Source organism: Chrysemys picta, chromosome 1 (assembly GCF_011386835.1).
Source record: "Chrysemys picta bellii isolate R12L10 chromosome 1, ASM1138683v2, whole genome shotgun sequence".
In the NCBI taxonomy this organism is placed as follows: Eukaryota; Metazoa; Chordata; order Testudines; family Emydidae; genus Chrysemys; species Chrysemys picta.
In genome coordinates, this window is record NC_088791.1 from 192,991,262 (window position 1) to 193,005,853 (window position 14,592).

At 46.9% G+C, this 14,592-nt stretch overlaps 1 protein-coding gene across 9 annotated transcripts in view; it reads left to right on the forward strand.

Annotated features, from left to right (window-relative positions):
* The first annotated feature begins 13,151 nt into the window (after positions 1 to 13,151).
* The window catches only part of DOP1B (DOP1 leucine zipper like protein B), a 97,758-nt gene continuing 96,317 nt past the window's right edge, over positions 13,152 to 14,592 (forward strand). For 6 of the 9 annotated variants that reach the window (XM_065590260.1, XM_065590268.1, XM_065590263.1 and 3 more), the window contains exon 1: positions 13,152 to 13,341. The gene's annotated coding sequence lies outside the window, so the exon portion shown is untranslated. The remainder of the gene's footprint in view (positions 13,342 to 14,592) is intronic. The other 3 variants (XM_065590273.1, XM_065590294.1, XM_065590283.1) reach the window with 2 other exon arrangements.

Sequence of the window (14,592 nt, forward strand, 5' to 3'; positions counted from 1 at the left end):
ATCTCCCAAAGTGACACATGTCTCAGCTGGGGTAACCAGATGCCCCAATTTTATAGGGACAGTCCTGATTTTTGGGTCCTTTTCCTATATAGGTTCCTATTACCCCCCCACCCCTGATTCCAATTTTTCACACTTGCTGTCTGGTCACCCTAGTCTCAGCTGAATTCTTTCGGTGGCTCTAAACTTATTTTTTATGTTTTTTGCATTTATTTCTTAATTTAGTACACTTTGGAAAGCTGTACTCCCTAAATCAGGGGTGGGAAAACTACAGCCCATGGGACGGATCCGGCCCACCAGCCGTTTTAAGCCAACCCTCCAGCTCCCTCTGGGGAGAAGAGTCTGGGACTTGCCCCGTTCCGGCGCTCCAGCTGGGGCACAGGGTCGGGGGCCGCTCCACACGGCTCCCGGAAGCAGTGGCATGGCCCCCCTCCGGCGCTCCAATGGGAGATGCAGGGCGGTGCCTGCGGATGGGGCAGCGTGCAGAGCTGCCTAGCTGCACCTCCACATAGGACCCCAAGAAGGGACATGCTGCTGCTTCCGGGAGCCACTTGAGGTAAGCGCGGCCTGGAGCCTGCATCCCGGAGCCTCCCTCTAACCCCCCACCCCAGCCCTGATCCCCCTCCTGCCCTCAGAACCCCTCGATCCCAGCCTAGAGCACCCTCCTACATCCCAAACTCCTCATCCCCAGCCCCACCCCCCCAGCCGGAGCCTTCATCTCCCTCCTCCACATCCCACTACCCCACCCTAGCCCGGAGCCCCCTTCCGCAACCTGAATTTCTCATTTTTGGCCCCATCCCGGAGCCTGCACCCCCAACCAGAGCCCTCACCCCCTCCTAACCCCAATTTTTGGAGCATTCATGGCCCACCATACAATTTCTATTCACAGATATGGTCCTTGGGCCAAAAAGTTTGCCCACCCCTTCCCTAAATACAGTCTTGAAGAACAGCTGCTTTTTACTCTGGATGTACGCTAATAGGTAAGAAATTGTTTTCTCCCTGACCTTTCAGGAATCTTTTCCATTTAATCTGGTTCCCACTCTACACCTTTTGTTGCTCTTTATGCTTTTCATATTCATCCCACAAGGCGGCACATTTTGTTTGTAATGTTTTAGCCACCAGAAATAATCTTTGTGAAACTACTGCCTCGATTTGGGCTTTCTTTGCCTTAGGATAAAAAAAAAAGATACTATTTTTCCATGGCTACCAATGGGTCCTATTTTTTGAAAATTTCAGTGGCATTCACCAGATCTTTGCTGTGTTCTACCAAACATTTTTTTTCTCTCTATCTCTAATACCACACTCTGGAGTTCCTTTTTCACCCAGTCTCCCACTAATACTTCTCTGGGGAGGACATAGGGCCTGCCTTTAGATTTAACCTACTTCTCCAGCATGGTACTAATTTCTTCATATTTAATCCTTTAAACCCTTCCAATATAATTTCCCTTAATGCTGATTGCAACCCTCATGCTAAGCTGTGTATATGTTACCTGCTCCAGACAAGCAGATCTGAGTCACTGCACCAATATGTTGAAGTAGCCTCTAAGACTTTATCCACTCAGGAATATGTTGGGGTGGCTTCTGAGACCTTATCCACTCAGTAGCCTCCATGACCTTATCCACTCCGTTCCCAAGAACTCCACTCAACTACAAACTCGTCACTGAACTTCCTTTATTAGCATTCAATCAAACTACGCTGGAGTTGATCAGATTCAAGCTTGGAGTTGAATACAGGGCATACCGCACATCCAAAGTTACACAGATACCCCCTTCCTTTATATACATTTACACATCACATTACACTCACTATACATTGCATCACATGTTATGGTATTTTCTTGGTTACTATGCAGGAACCAATCACTGTACAGCATGCTCTTGTCCATTGGTACAGTACCTTGTTCATAGTAAATGGTTCCCTGGGTGTTCCCCCTCTTATCTGAGCAGGGCCGGTGCAACCACTGGGCGAACTAGGCGGCCGCCTAGGGCGCCTAGTGGTTGAGGGCACCTAAAAGCCCGCTCAGGCGAGGAGGTGGAGTGGAGGTGAGCTGGGGCGGGGGAGCTCAGGGAGGGCCGCCTGCAGTAACCGGGGGGGGACACAGGGGAACCACTCCCCGCCCCAGATCACCTCCACTCTGCCTCCTCCGCTGAGCACACAACCCCCGCTCTAATTCTCCTCCAATTGGCACTGCAAGCCTGGGAGGGGAGAATTAGAGCGGTACCGGCGTGCTCAGCGGAGAAGGCGGAGCGGAGGTGACCTGGGGTGGGTTCCCCAGGTGGGGTTAGCTGCGGGGGGGGGCTCCCAGGTGGCGGGCGGGGTTAGCTGGGTGGCGCAAGGTGGAAGTTTCGCCTAGGGCGCGAAACTTCCTTGCACTGGCCCTGTATCTTGAGCCAGCTCAGACTTTCTGTCTTTTAGCTTACTGACCCATGTACTTACTTTAGCACAAACATTCCATTTTCAGCCTGCTGATCTAGTTACCTCCTAATCCTGTCTTCCAAGAAATGAGGCATCCCCCGTTTAATTACTCATGCCAAGCCTGGCCTGCAAGCATACTACACTTTCAAGTGATAGTATGACAAGCTACGCACCAGGACTTTCCCCCCATGGGACATTACTGCACAGCAAGCTGGTTCATTGTAGATTCACACCTAGGCTGGCTGTACAGTAATTTGCCTTATAGACAAGAGTAGTATAAGGGCCCTACCGTCCATCAAAACCCTAACCCCGCCCCTTGATCCCTTAAGCCCCGCCCCTTGACCCCTTGGTCCCGCCCAACTGTCACAGGAAGTCCCACCCCGTGGGGTATTACTTCCGGGGTCAAGGGGCCACCTGACCGGAAGCAAGGTGTGTCATGTGACCCCTCTAAGGACTCCCCCCACCACCCGCTACCAATCAGGAGGGGTTTCATCCCGATAGGACTGCCCCGAGAGGAGATTTTGACCAATTAGGGTGACTTCCGGGGTGGGGGTGACCCGTCCAGAAGTGGGTCGTGTGACCCCTCTAAGAACCCCACCACCACCACCCTCTACCAATCAGGAGGGGTTTCGTCCCGATAGGACCGCCCCGAGAGGAGATGTTGACCAACCAGGGTGACTTCTGGGTTGGGGTGACCCCTCTGGAAGGGAGTCATGTGACCCCACTAAGAACGCCTCTCAAGGCCCTCCGGCTATCACTGCATGTTTTTCTTACATCATCGTAGCAAGGGTTTATCTTTTGATCGGATTTTAAATTTGTATTCTAACGACTTAGTGCAAAACGACCGGATGGTGATGAAGTTTGTAAAAAGGAAATTTAAATTCTTGGGCATGCCTAGCCTTGCTCAAACCATGTTTCAACAAGCCCAGACATGTGTATCTTGCAATGATTTTCATAGCCATGTTACCCAATAAAGCACCCCAGGTGAGGGGTTTAAAGACAAATGATGTTTGGTGTGCTATTAAAAAAAACAAAAAAACAAAAAAAAAACAATTGAGGAAAAAGTACACTGTTAAGATGTACTTAAAACTGCTGTTGTGTTTGGAGAACCGGTGCATATCCACCAAATCTGCCTGCCACTGCGCATCCACCTCTGAAACAATGGTCTTGTTTCTTTTAAAACGTATTCGAGCCGGTTTGTGTAAAGTGTAAGCATCCTGGTCTGAAAGCCATACTGTTACCTGTCTTCTGTTTAAAGTTTTACTATGCTTTCTGGCCGCTTGAAAAAGAGGGTTGACCCCGCCGAAGCTCCCAACTTCCCCGGGGGCGTAATATATTTTCTTTAACAGAGCCGTCTGTGTAGACATGACTGTTACCGGTACCGTCTTTTACTACCACGAGTATGAAAGGGAACACATTCATATTGACACATTTAAATAAGTTTTATTAATCGTCTGGTTTAACACGACCTTTTACAGCCACCTGTAAAAATGGATGCCATGACCCCTACCATAAGGGAGTCTCAGATGGTTCATTCTTCCATTTTGTCCTCTTCGGTTTGAGATCTGTGTCTCAGACATGAGCAAAAGCAGCTGACGCACGATATGTTTACTCCCACAGGGCTTCCAATGTGTAAGTTCTTAAAGGCCTCTGTCATAACTATAAAGGGAAGGGTAACAGCTGTCCTGTGTACAGTACTATAAAATCCCTCCTGGCCAGAGACTCCAAAATCCTTTTCCCTGTAAAGGGTTAAGAAGCTCAGGTAACCTGGCTGGCATCTGACCTAAAGGACCAATAAGGGGACAAGATACTTTCAAATCTTGGGGGGGGAAGGTTGTTGTTTGTGTTCATTGTTTGGGAGTGTGTTCGTTCTCGGGACTGAGAGGGACCAGACATCAATCCAGGTTCTCCACATCTTTCTAAACAAGTCTCTCCTATTTCAAACTTGTAAGTAAATAGCCAGGCAAGGCGTGTTAGTTTTCCTTTGTTTTCTCAACTTGTAAATGTACCTTTTACTAGAGTGTTTATCTTTGTTTGCTGTACTTTGAACCTGAGACTAGAGGGGAGTCCTCTAAGCTCTTTAAGTTTGATTACCCTGTAAGGTTAATTTCCATACTGATTTTACAGAGATGATTTTTACCTTTTTTTCTTTAATTAAAAGCTTTCTTTTTAGAACCTGATTGATTTTTCCTTGTTTTAAGATCCAAGGGGTTTGGATCTTGATTCACCAGGAGTTGGTGGGAGGAAGGAGGGGGGATGGTTAATTTCTCCCTGTTGTAGATCCCAGGGGGTTTGGAACTGTATTCACCAGGAGTTGGTGGGAGGAAGGAGGGGGAATGGTTAATTTCTCCTTGTTTTAAAATCCAAGGGGTTTGGATCTGTATTCACCAGGGAATTAGTGAAGGTTTTTCAAGGCTTCCCAGGGAGGGAAAAATTGAAATGGTGGCAGCGGAACCAGAGCTAAGCTGGTAGTTAACCTTAGAAGTTTTCATGCAGGCCCCTACATTTGTACCCTAAAGTTCAAAGTGGGGATCCAGCCTTGACAGCCTCTAAAAAGGCATCATCGACCTGTTGAGAGATTTTCAGAAAAGAAACCGCGTAAGCACCCCCACTGCTTGTTTTTTTTTTTTTTTAATTTACGCAACCCCCGGTTCCTACCCCATTACCCACCCCTCCTCGACCGCCGCTTCTTAATCATTCATTTTACCTGAGCGCCGTCTTTTCCGTTCGCTTTGTCCACCGGTGTCTCCCCCGAGCCGCGATTGCCTTCCACCTCTGAGGGGGTGGACAAAGAGAGGCCGTCACGCTCATCGGGCTGTCTCACGAGGGTTTCGGGGTCGGGTTCCGACATATCCATCAATGGCTGGGTCAAAGGGTCCTCCTTGGAACTGTGGCTGATGCAACGCCTGCTCCACACAAGGTCAAAGGTGGTTGGGGCTAAAACAATGTCCGAAGTTCTCACGGGGGTGATGAAGGAGGCCACGTTTCCTCTCAGCAGCCTTTCTGCGCTTTCGAAAACACGTGTCCTTGGTAAGAGATGGCCGCCTCCTCTGTCTGGCGCTGGGCTTTATGGGGTAATGGTGCTGCACTCTGATTGGCGGAGGGCCTTGGGAGGCGTTCTTAGTGGGGTCACACGACTCCCTTCCGGAGGGGTCACCCCAACCCAGAAGTCACCCTAATTGGTCAAAATCTCCTCTCAGGGTGGTCCTATCGGGACGAAACCCCTCCTGATTGGTAGAGGGTGGTGGGGGGAGTTCTTAGAGGGGTCACTTGACACACCTTGCTTCCGGTCAGGTGGCCCCTTGACCCCGGAAGTAATACCCCCATGGGGTGGGACTTCCGGTGACAGATGGGAGGGACTAATTGGTCAAGGGGCGGGGCTTAAGTGGTCAATGGGCGGGGTTAGGGCTTGATTGATGGTAGGGCCCTTATACTACCGACAAGCCTTTAATTAGAGTGGAAGCTCCTCTGGACAAGGACTGAATCTTCCTACATGTTTCTATATTGCCTAGCAAAATGGGGTCCACTCCTGATTGGGGTCTGTGGTTGCAAATAGAAAATAATTGAAATTTAATAACATCCATCTTTTCTGCTCCCTGGGTCAGAGTCAGTGTAGGATTACTGGAGTTTCCTCATTTTAATTCCCATGGTGGGCATTGTCCCAAGATGTTTTGCAAAATCAGATTGACCAATTAGAAAGACGCAGTACAGTTTATCTCAGTTTAGTAATCATTGGCCTCATCCTGCTTCCTTTGGAGTCAATGTCAAAAGTGCTCATAAACTCTCAAACCAAGAGTGGCACTTTCAAATTTGTTTTTTCAACCATGAATAGAATATTCTGTATGAACTAGTGACCTCAAGGTAATTAATTATCACACTAACACACACACTATCTTTCCTTCAAATCTTTCAAGCATGTTATGGGATCTCAATCTCAATTCCTTGTACATCCAAAACTCCTACCCTAGTTGGGTGTGCAGAGACTGCAAGGACGGCCCTATGTCAGAAAAATCTCACAGCAAACATTTGACTCTACTATTTTTTTTCTCACAGGCTACACGATAGGCTTCCAAAGTCTAACTTATTACAATTAATTCAACATCTGCCTATACTTTTTAGCTGGCAGAAATACATGCTCTGCCCCTTGCCATTGGTGTAACTTTTTTAACAACAGTTAGGTGGTAAGTTGGGGCTGCTATTCAGAATCAAGGCTGAAGTAACTAAAAGAAGAAAAACCACATGGAGGTTTGTTTTACTACTGAAGCATCTTTGCATTTGGGAAACTCTCTTAAAAATTCCATTAAAAATTAATAAGGCTGTCAATTTCTTCTTCCTATTGTCACGTCCTTCATGTGCCCTTCCTCTATCTCACCTAACCTTGGTGCTGTAACAGTTATTGTAAGCTACTGGGAAAATGCTGACTCATGGAATGAGGTAATTTAAGGCTTTATCAGACCTTCTGAGGCTTATCTTAGGGTACGTCTTCACTACCCGCCGTATCAGCGGGTAGCAATCGATTTAGCCAGGATCGATATATCGCGTCTCGTTAAGACACGATATATCGATCCCCGAATGCGCTCACCGTCGACTCCGGAACTCCACCAGAGCGAGCGGCGGTAGCGCAGTCAACGGGGAGCCACGGCCGTCGATCCCGTGCCGTGTGGACCCCCGGTAATTCGATCCAAGATACTTCGACTTCAGCTACGCTATTCACGTAGCTGAAGTTGCGTATCTTGGATCGATCCCGCCCCCTAATGTAGACCAGCCCAGAGAAACAAGGTGGATGAGGTAATATCTTTTATTGGACCAACTTCTATTGGTGAGAGAGACAAGCTTTCGAGCTTACACAGAGCACCCGAGGAAGAACTCTGTGTAAGCTCAGAAACTTGTTTCTCTCACCAACAGCAGTTGGTCCAAGAAAAGATATTACCTCACCCACCTTGTCTCTCTAATATCCTGGTACTGAAATGGCTACAACACTGCATATTTTCAAGGCTTACTCATTTGGGATTCATTTTAACATCTCTCCCTGTGGTGAAGAAGGACCTGCATTTTTCGACATGTCAATGTTTTAAAAATCCCACTTAGAGTCAGCCTCTCCCATGTTCAGACTGTTGTACCTGGAGACACAAGCCCCTGCTTTAAGTAAAAATGGTTGATTGTACAACATTTCAAGCTTCTTCCTTTACTAATCTGTATGTCCCTTAGGTTGGCTCTCAGTCCCACATTTCACTCTTTAAAAACTAATCACTTTTTAGATGTTGGTTACAAAGCTGATAACATTACACACTACACACTTGGCATATGTTTTGCTGGTGGATATAGCCCTACATTTTTGTGCTGCCACGCAGAACAAAACAGGTTTGCTCATTTTACTTTGTACTTTACAACTACTTTGCTATGGTTCCTTCTTCATCTCCTGGTAGGGTTTCCAACACTGTAATTCAAAAATATGGGTCCAGGGGCCATGTAGGCATGATGCAGGGGTGTCTGGGCCAAATTTGAGAGGCATTGTGACACTGCACCAGGTCAAGTTGCCAACTAATGTCACTAACCTGGTTGAAATATAGGATAAAAGATGTCCTGTGCTGATTTAGTGTGGGACAGACAATATTTTATTTAAATAAGGGATGTCCCTTTTAATACGGGACTGTTAGTAACCCTCCTTCTGGGGCACTTCCTCAGCCGGATCTGCTCCTGCTCTTCCAAGACAAGGAGAAAGAGCACCCAACAAAAGGGTGAAATTTGTTATTTATTAATTCTCTTATTATTTATTATTTTTATTACCCTAGTGCTTAGAAGCCCCATGCATGGACCAGGCTCCCCAATGTGCTAGGTGATGCACAAACACAGAACAAAAAGACACTTCCTGTCCCAAGGAGCTTACAATCTAAGTGTAAGGCAAGTGACAACAGACAGATGGATGGGGGTGCACTTATTGCCTGTTACTTATATGCAAGATCCCAGTTCCTTATTGGAGGCCTGAAGTTGATTTAATAGTTTCACAGTTTAAGGCCAGAAAGGACTTTTAGATCACCAGTCTGACCTCCTGCTTACCATAGTCCATGAAATTTCACCTAGATACCCCTACTTGAGTTAGATTAAACTGTTGTGTGCCATAGGCAGAGAATAGGAGACACTGAGGTGCCAACAGTATCTGAGGCCCCTGGAATGGCATGAAATTGATTAGATGAGATCTTCCCAGATGATCCCAGCAGGCAAACCACGCCCGTGCTGCAGAGGAAGGTGAAAAATCCCCAAGGCTCTGCCAATTTGACCTAGAAGAAAATTACTTCTTGCCATCAAATCTGTCAGTTACTTTACCCTGAGCAGATGTATAAGCCACAACAGCCATCCATCGAAGAAAGAAGATTCTAAGACCGGAAGGGAACTTAGAGGTCATCTAGCCCGTCACCCCATGATAAGGCAGCACCTAGTATACCTATCCCATCCCTGACAGGTGATTGTCCAACCTGTTCTTAAAAACCTCCAGTAATGGGGATTTCTCAACCTTCATTGGAAGCCTGTTCCAGTGCTTAACTATCATTATAATTAGAAAGTTTTTCCTAATATCTAACCTAAGTCCTCCTTGCTCCAGATTAAGCTGATTACTTCTTGCTCTACCTTCTGTGGACACAGAGAACAATTGATCACCATCCTCTGTAACAGCCTTCAACATATTTGAAGATTGTTATCAGGTTCCCCCAACTTCTATTAGTAAGAGTGTTCGAGCCACAGAGATCTTCTTCAGATCCATCATGACCTGAGAAAGAGCTCTGTGTGGCTTGAAAGCTTGTCTCTCTCACCAACAGAAATTGGTCCAATAAAAGATGTTACCTCACCCACCTTGTCTCTAATATCCTGGGACCAACACAGCTACAACTACCTTGCATATATCAGGTTCCCTCTCAGTCTTCCTTTCTCAAGACTAAACATGCCTGGTGTTTTAACCTTTCTTCATAGGTCAGGATTTCTAAACCTTTTTTTATTTTTATTGCTCGCCTCTGGACTCTCTCCAATTTGTCCATGTCTTTTTAAAAGTGTGGCGCCCTACGTAAACTGGACACAGTACTCCAGCTGAGGCCTCACCAGTCCCAACAGAGCATTTGACTGCTGTCTCTTAGATATGACACTCCTGTTAATACTCTCCAGAATTATATTAGCCTTTTCCACAACTGCATCACTTTGTTGACTCATTCAATTTCTGATCCACTATAACCGCCAGAACTCGCCGTATTGCTTAGCCAGTTATTCCCCATTCTGTAGTTGTGCATTTGATTTTTCTTTCTTACATGTAGTTTTGTAGTTTAGTGAATTTAATTTTTGTTGATTTCAATTCTTCAATTTATCAAGGTATTTTGAATTCTAATCTGTCCTCCAAAGTGATTGCAACCCCTCCCAGTTTGGTGTCATCTGCAAATTTATTCTTTAGAATCTTATTTGTTTTTACATTTTATCGTTAAGACCATTTGTCCAGAAACTCTTCTATTTAGCTTTATGCAATGCTATTTCACTCTTTCATCTTAATGATAGATGTGTTATTTGAGATCAATCACTTTTCTTTCTCCTTTATTCTAAAATTATACAGTATTTTGTCGATAATTGAAATATGGCATTTTCCCTATTATAACCACAGTAGTAAACGTATCAAATGTCATGAGTGTTTTGGCATTTGCAAGTTGCAGCCAAGGTCAGCAGCAGAAATTTCGCAGTGATACAATCACTAAGGAGCAGCTAGTGAAGCTTATGGAAAACATTTGTGGAAGATACTGTACAAAGAATGGAGTACATGAGGAGGAGTGCTGGCCACATACTGCCTACAGTATGTCTGAAATTGGAATTGTAGTATTGTCCAAGACTTAAGCCAGGATGATGAATGAGAAAAAGACATTTGACAGAATTCTTAATGCTGACTGCCCCAGATGGCTGAAAACTGACTTGGTAGGTCTGAATGCTCCTAAAACTCCAGATGAGGGAGCTCAGAATGCTGTATATTTAGCTGTTTTACCCTCTGAGCCTGATAGGCTCCATGGGCAGTTGATTAGTGAAAAAACAGTTCATATATGGTTACTTTTTGTGTGTCATACGCATGTAAAAGTTAGATTATGAATTGGATTGTGGCCTTGGGTGGGTATGGAAGGGAGGGAGCAAGGAGCTTCTTTACATCCTTTCCCCTTCAAATTGCTCAGGGGCCAGTCACACTGTCAGTGGGGATTGCAAGTTCTATGCTTATTTAGTTCCAATCCCAGCATTAGACTCTCCAAAGGCATTGTGGACCAGAGATATTCCCCTTTGCACCAGCTGGAGGCAGGGCCAGCTCCAGGGTTTTGGCCGCCCCAAGCAGCCAAAAATAAATAAATAAATAAAAGCCGCGATCACGATCTGCGGCAGCAATTCGGCAGGAGGTCCTTCGCTCCAAGCGGGAGTGAGAGACCGTCCGCTGAATTGCTGCCGAATAGCTGGACGTGCCGCCCCTCTCTGGAGTGGCCGCCCCAAGCACCTGCTTGCCAGGCTGGTGCCTGGAGCCGGCCCTGGCTGGAGGAGCTGAGTTGTTGTAGGAGAGCGCCTTTTCAAAGTGTGCTTGGACTGCTGGTTCAAATTTTCTCAGGGACTGCAGTTACTGCATGCGTCTTTCTCACCCCCTTCACCCCTACACAGGCCCTGGCTTAAAGCCACAGTGTGGGTTAATGTTTGTAAAGAATTAAGTTTTGGACATGAATGTTGCTATATGAAAGGTAAATATTATTGGAGAATATTGATTAATCTGAATAAACTAGACATTAATAGATTAACACTACACGATAAGTGATCAAATATTATCAGTGTAACCAGGTGTCCATGAATTGGCTTGATACTAATGTGTATATAAATTTTACATATGATTATTTATTTTTTAAATCATAAATACTGCTTGAGACTTACAATGTTTTATGAACAGGAGTACTTGTGGCACCTTAGAGACTAACAAATTTATTAGAGCATAAGCATTCGTGGGCTACAGCCCACTTCTTCGGATGCATATAGAGTGGAACATATATTGAGGAGATATATATACACACATACAGAGAGCATGAACAGGTGGGAGTTGTCTTACCAACTCTGAGAGGCCAATTAATTAAGAGAAAAAACAAACAAACAAAAAACACCTTTTGAAGTGATAATCAAGCTAGCCCAGTTGGTAAGACAACTCCCACCTGTTTATGCTCTCTGTATGTGTGTATATATATCTCCTCAATATATGTTCCATTCTATATGCATCCGAAGAAGTGGGCTGTAGTCCACGAAAGCTTATGCTCTAATAAATTTGTTAGTCTCTAAGGTGCCACAAGTACTCCTGTTCTTTTTGCAGATACGGACTAACACGGCTGCTACTCTGAAACAATGTTTTATGTAAGATTTATCTGAAATTGTTTGGATTAACTTCTACCAAAATGTACAGAAGGGAAGTACAAAATGTGCATATGAATGAAATAAAATTAAGTGGCAAAGCTGATGTAGTGAGTTACTTGGGAGTTCAGTTCCCTGGCCATTGTTGTGCTGGCACTCTCTCATGTAGAGACCTTGTAGGGATGTGGCAGTTGAAAGGTTGGGGCATACTGGAACAGGAGGTGATGTGGATCCATAAAGAGCTGTTGCAATGCAAACAGCGCCGGCTTACCAGCAGAGTAAGCACGTGCCTGGGGTGGCACATGCTAAGGGGCAGCATTCCGTCCATTCTTGGGGCGGCAGACTCCGGGCAGCTTTTTTTTTTTTTTTTTTTTTTGCACTTCGGCAGTTCAGGCGGCGGCAGTCAGAGCGTTTGGGGGTTTTTTTTGCTTGGGGCAGCAAAAATGAGCCACCAATTTTTCCCCGTGGGTGCTCCAACTCCGGAGCACCCACGGAGTTGGTGCCTATGCTAACAAGGCCAATTCAATCAGCGTGGATGTGGCCCATTCCCAACAGTTGACAAGAAGGTGTGAGTATCTCTCTGTTGATATTCACCCCTTCTTGTCAACTGTTGGGAATGGGCCACATCCACCCTGATTGAATTGGCCTCGTTAGCACTAACCCCCCACTTGATAAGGCAACTCCTGTGAGCTGAGGGGTGAAAACATTATATACCTGCCTACTGTATTTTTTACTCCATGCATCTGATGAAGTGGGTTATAGTCCATGAAAGCTTATGCCCAAATAAATTTGTTAGACTCTAAGGTATCACAAGGACTCGTTGTTGTTTTTGCTGATACAGACTAACACAGCTACCACTCTGAAACCTGAATCCCAAACTATCGCTGTTTCAATGGGCTGATTATGTCACTGCTGATATTTTCAGCCCGCGGGGTTGCTGTTGCTTGTGTTACAGGAACAAGCCACTCTGCAAAGGTGGCCTTTGCACCTGCTCCGCAACATGCACTACCCACCACAGAGCGATCTGGAGTGTGGGATCGGCGCTGGGATCGGGATGAATGGGCGCTACCCCCAGCAGCGTCCCGAGGGGTGGCCCTGGCTTTTGTGCAGCGGCAGTGGCGGGGCGCTTCCCCTCCTTCGCCGGTAGGTGGCGGCAGACACACAGCCGTGTCTACCGGAATGTACCACTTACCCTGGCCCTACGGGGGGTATACTTTCCAATGTAATCATGATGAATCCGGGCAGCTCCACATCCCTGACAGCGGGTATAGAGGGAGAGGGAAGGTGGACCGGACTTGCTCGTTTCCGGCGGCTGAGGCGCCCCCCTTCCCAGTCCGGAGTGGTATTTCCCGAGCTGGCCGCAGCGGAGCCGCCCGGGCTGGGCAGGGAGGCGGATCCCCGGGCCCAGGAGCGAGACCCCGCCCCGCCAGGTTACCATAGAAACTGAGGGACTGCCCCCCTCTGGCCCCGCCCCGAGCAGAGACACGTCGCAGGGAAGCGGCAGCAGCGTCCGTGTCCGGCCGAAGCCGCCGCCTCGCCAGGTGGGTTCCTGGGGCCCCTGCGTCGCGCGCACCCCCTCCCTCCCCCCCGCTGCTGCCCAGCCGTGCGGGAGCCGGTTCCTCCCGCCGCCCCCAGCCAGCCCCGGCCGGGACCCGCGGGGTGTGACCCCCTCCGGCCCTGACAGCCAGTGCGGGGTGTCCGGGGGGAGCGTGAGAGGGTGTGTGTGCGCGCGCATAGGGGTCTCGTGTGTACAGGGGAGTGTGTGTGTCTGGGGCATCTCGGTGTGTGAGTGGGGGGAGGTGTCTGTGTGTATAGATGTGTGTGTGCAGCCCCATGCTCTGGGTCTCTGGATGCCGCCAGAACGGGCTGGATCATTCAGTAGTTGCCCTGCTCTGTTCATTCCCTCTGAAGCACCTGGCACTGGGCACTGTCGTAAGACAGGATATTGGGCTAGATGGACCATTGGTTTGACCCAGTATGGCTAGTCTTGTGTGTGTAAACCTGTGTATGAGGGGCAGGGGATCTGTGTGTGTGTCTGGGAGGAAGGATGTATGTATGTGGGTGCGTATTCTAGTGCAGAAGTGCAGACTGTTGAGATGCGGCAGCTCACACCCTTCCCTCCCTGCAGCATCAGCAGGCTGTTGTAACAGCTGTGGTCTTTGCCATAGTACTTGGCTGTCAAATGTTGTGGGGGAGGGCTGTGGGGGCCCTGTTTGCTGCATAGGTGCTGCAGGGTCTCCTCCTTCCATGGTACCCACTGGATCTGGGTGAACTTCTGCCCAAACCACGGTGTCCAGACTGGCACCGGGGGAAATGGAGCCCCTGACTCCTGGTGAGCAAAACTGCCCTGCAGTCTGCATAGTGATGCGTGGTTGGAACTTTACACATACACTGTGTTGTCATTATTAATAGGGGACATGGAAAGAGAACAGAGAAACTTAAACCAAGTTGTGATGTGTTTGATTGATAAACAAGAATGTTTTTGTCCAAACTTCTATCTATAGGCATAAGCCACAAATATTAAAGGTACACCTTAGGTTAAAAGTAATATTTTAAAACCAAACATATTTTCTTGTCTCTTTTTCATCTGAGATAGATAAAAATGGGAGGAAATGTCTAAATTACTTTACATAATTTATTCAGTCTATGTACTTTTTAATTTATCTTCTCTTTAACAATGAAAACAGCCTGGTCAATTTCACTTCTATTCATCAGTGCTGGGATGTTTTAAAAGCAAGCCTTTGTCATTTAAAGAAATCATAGAGAATTCCATTCATAATATGATTTTTTAA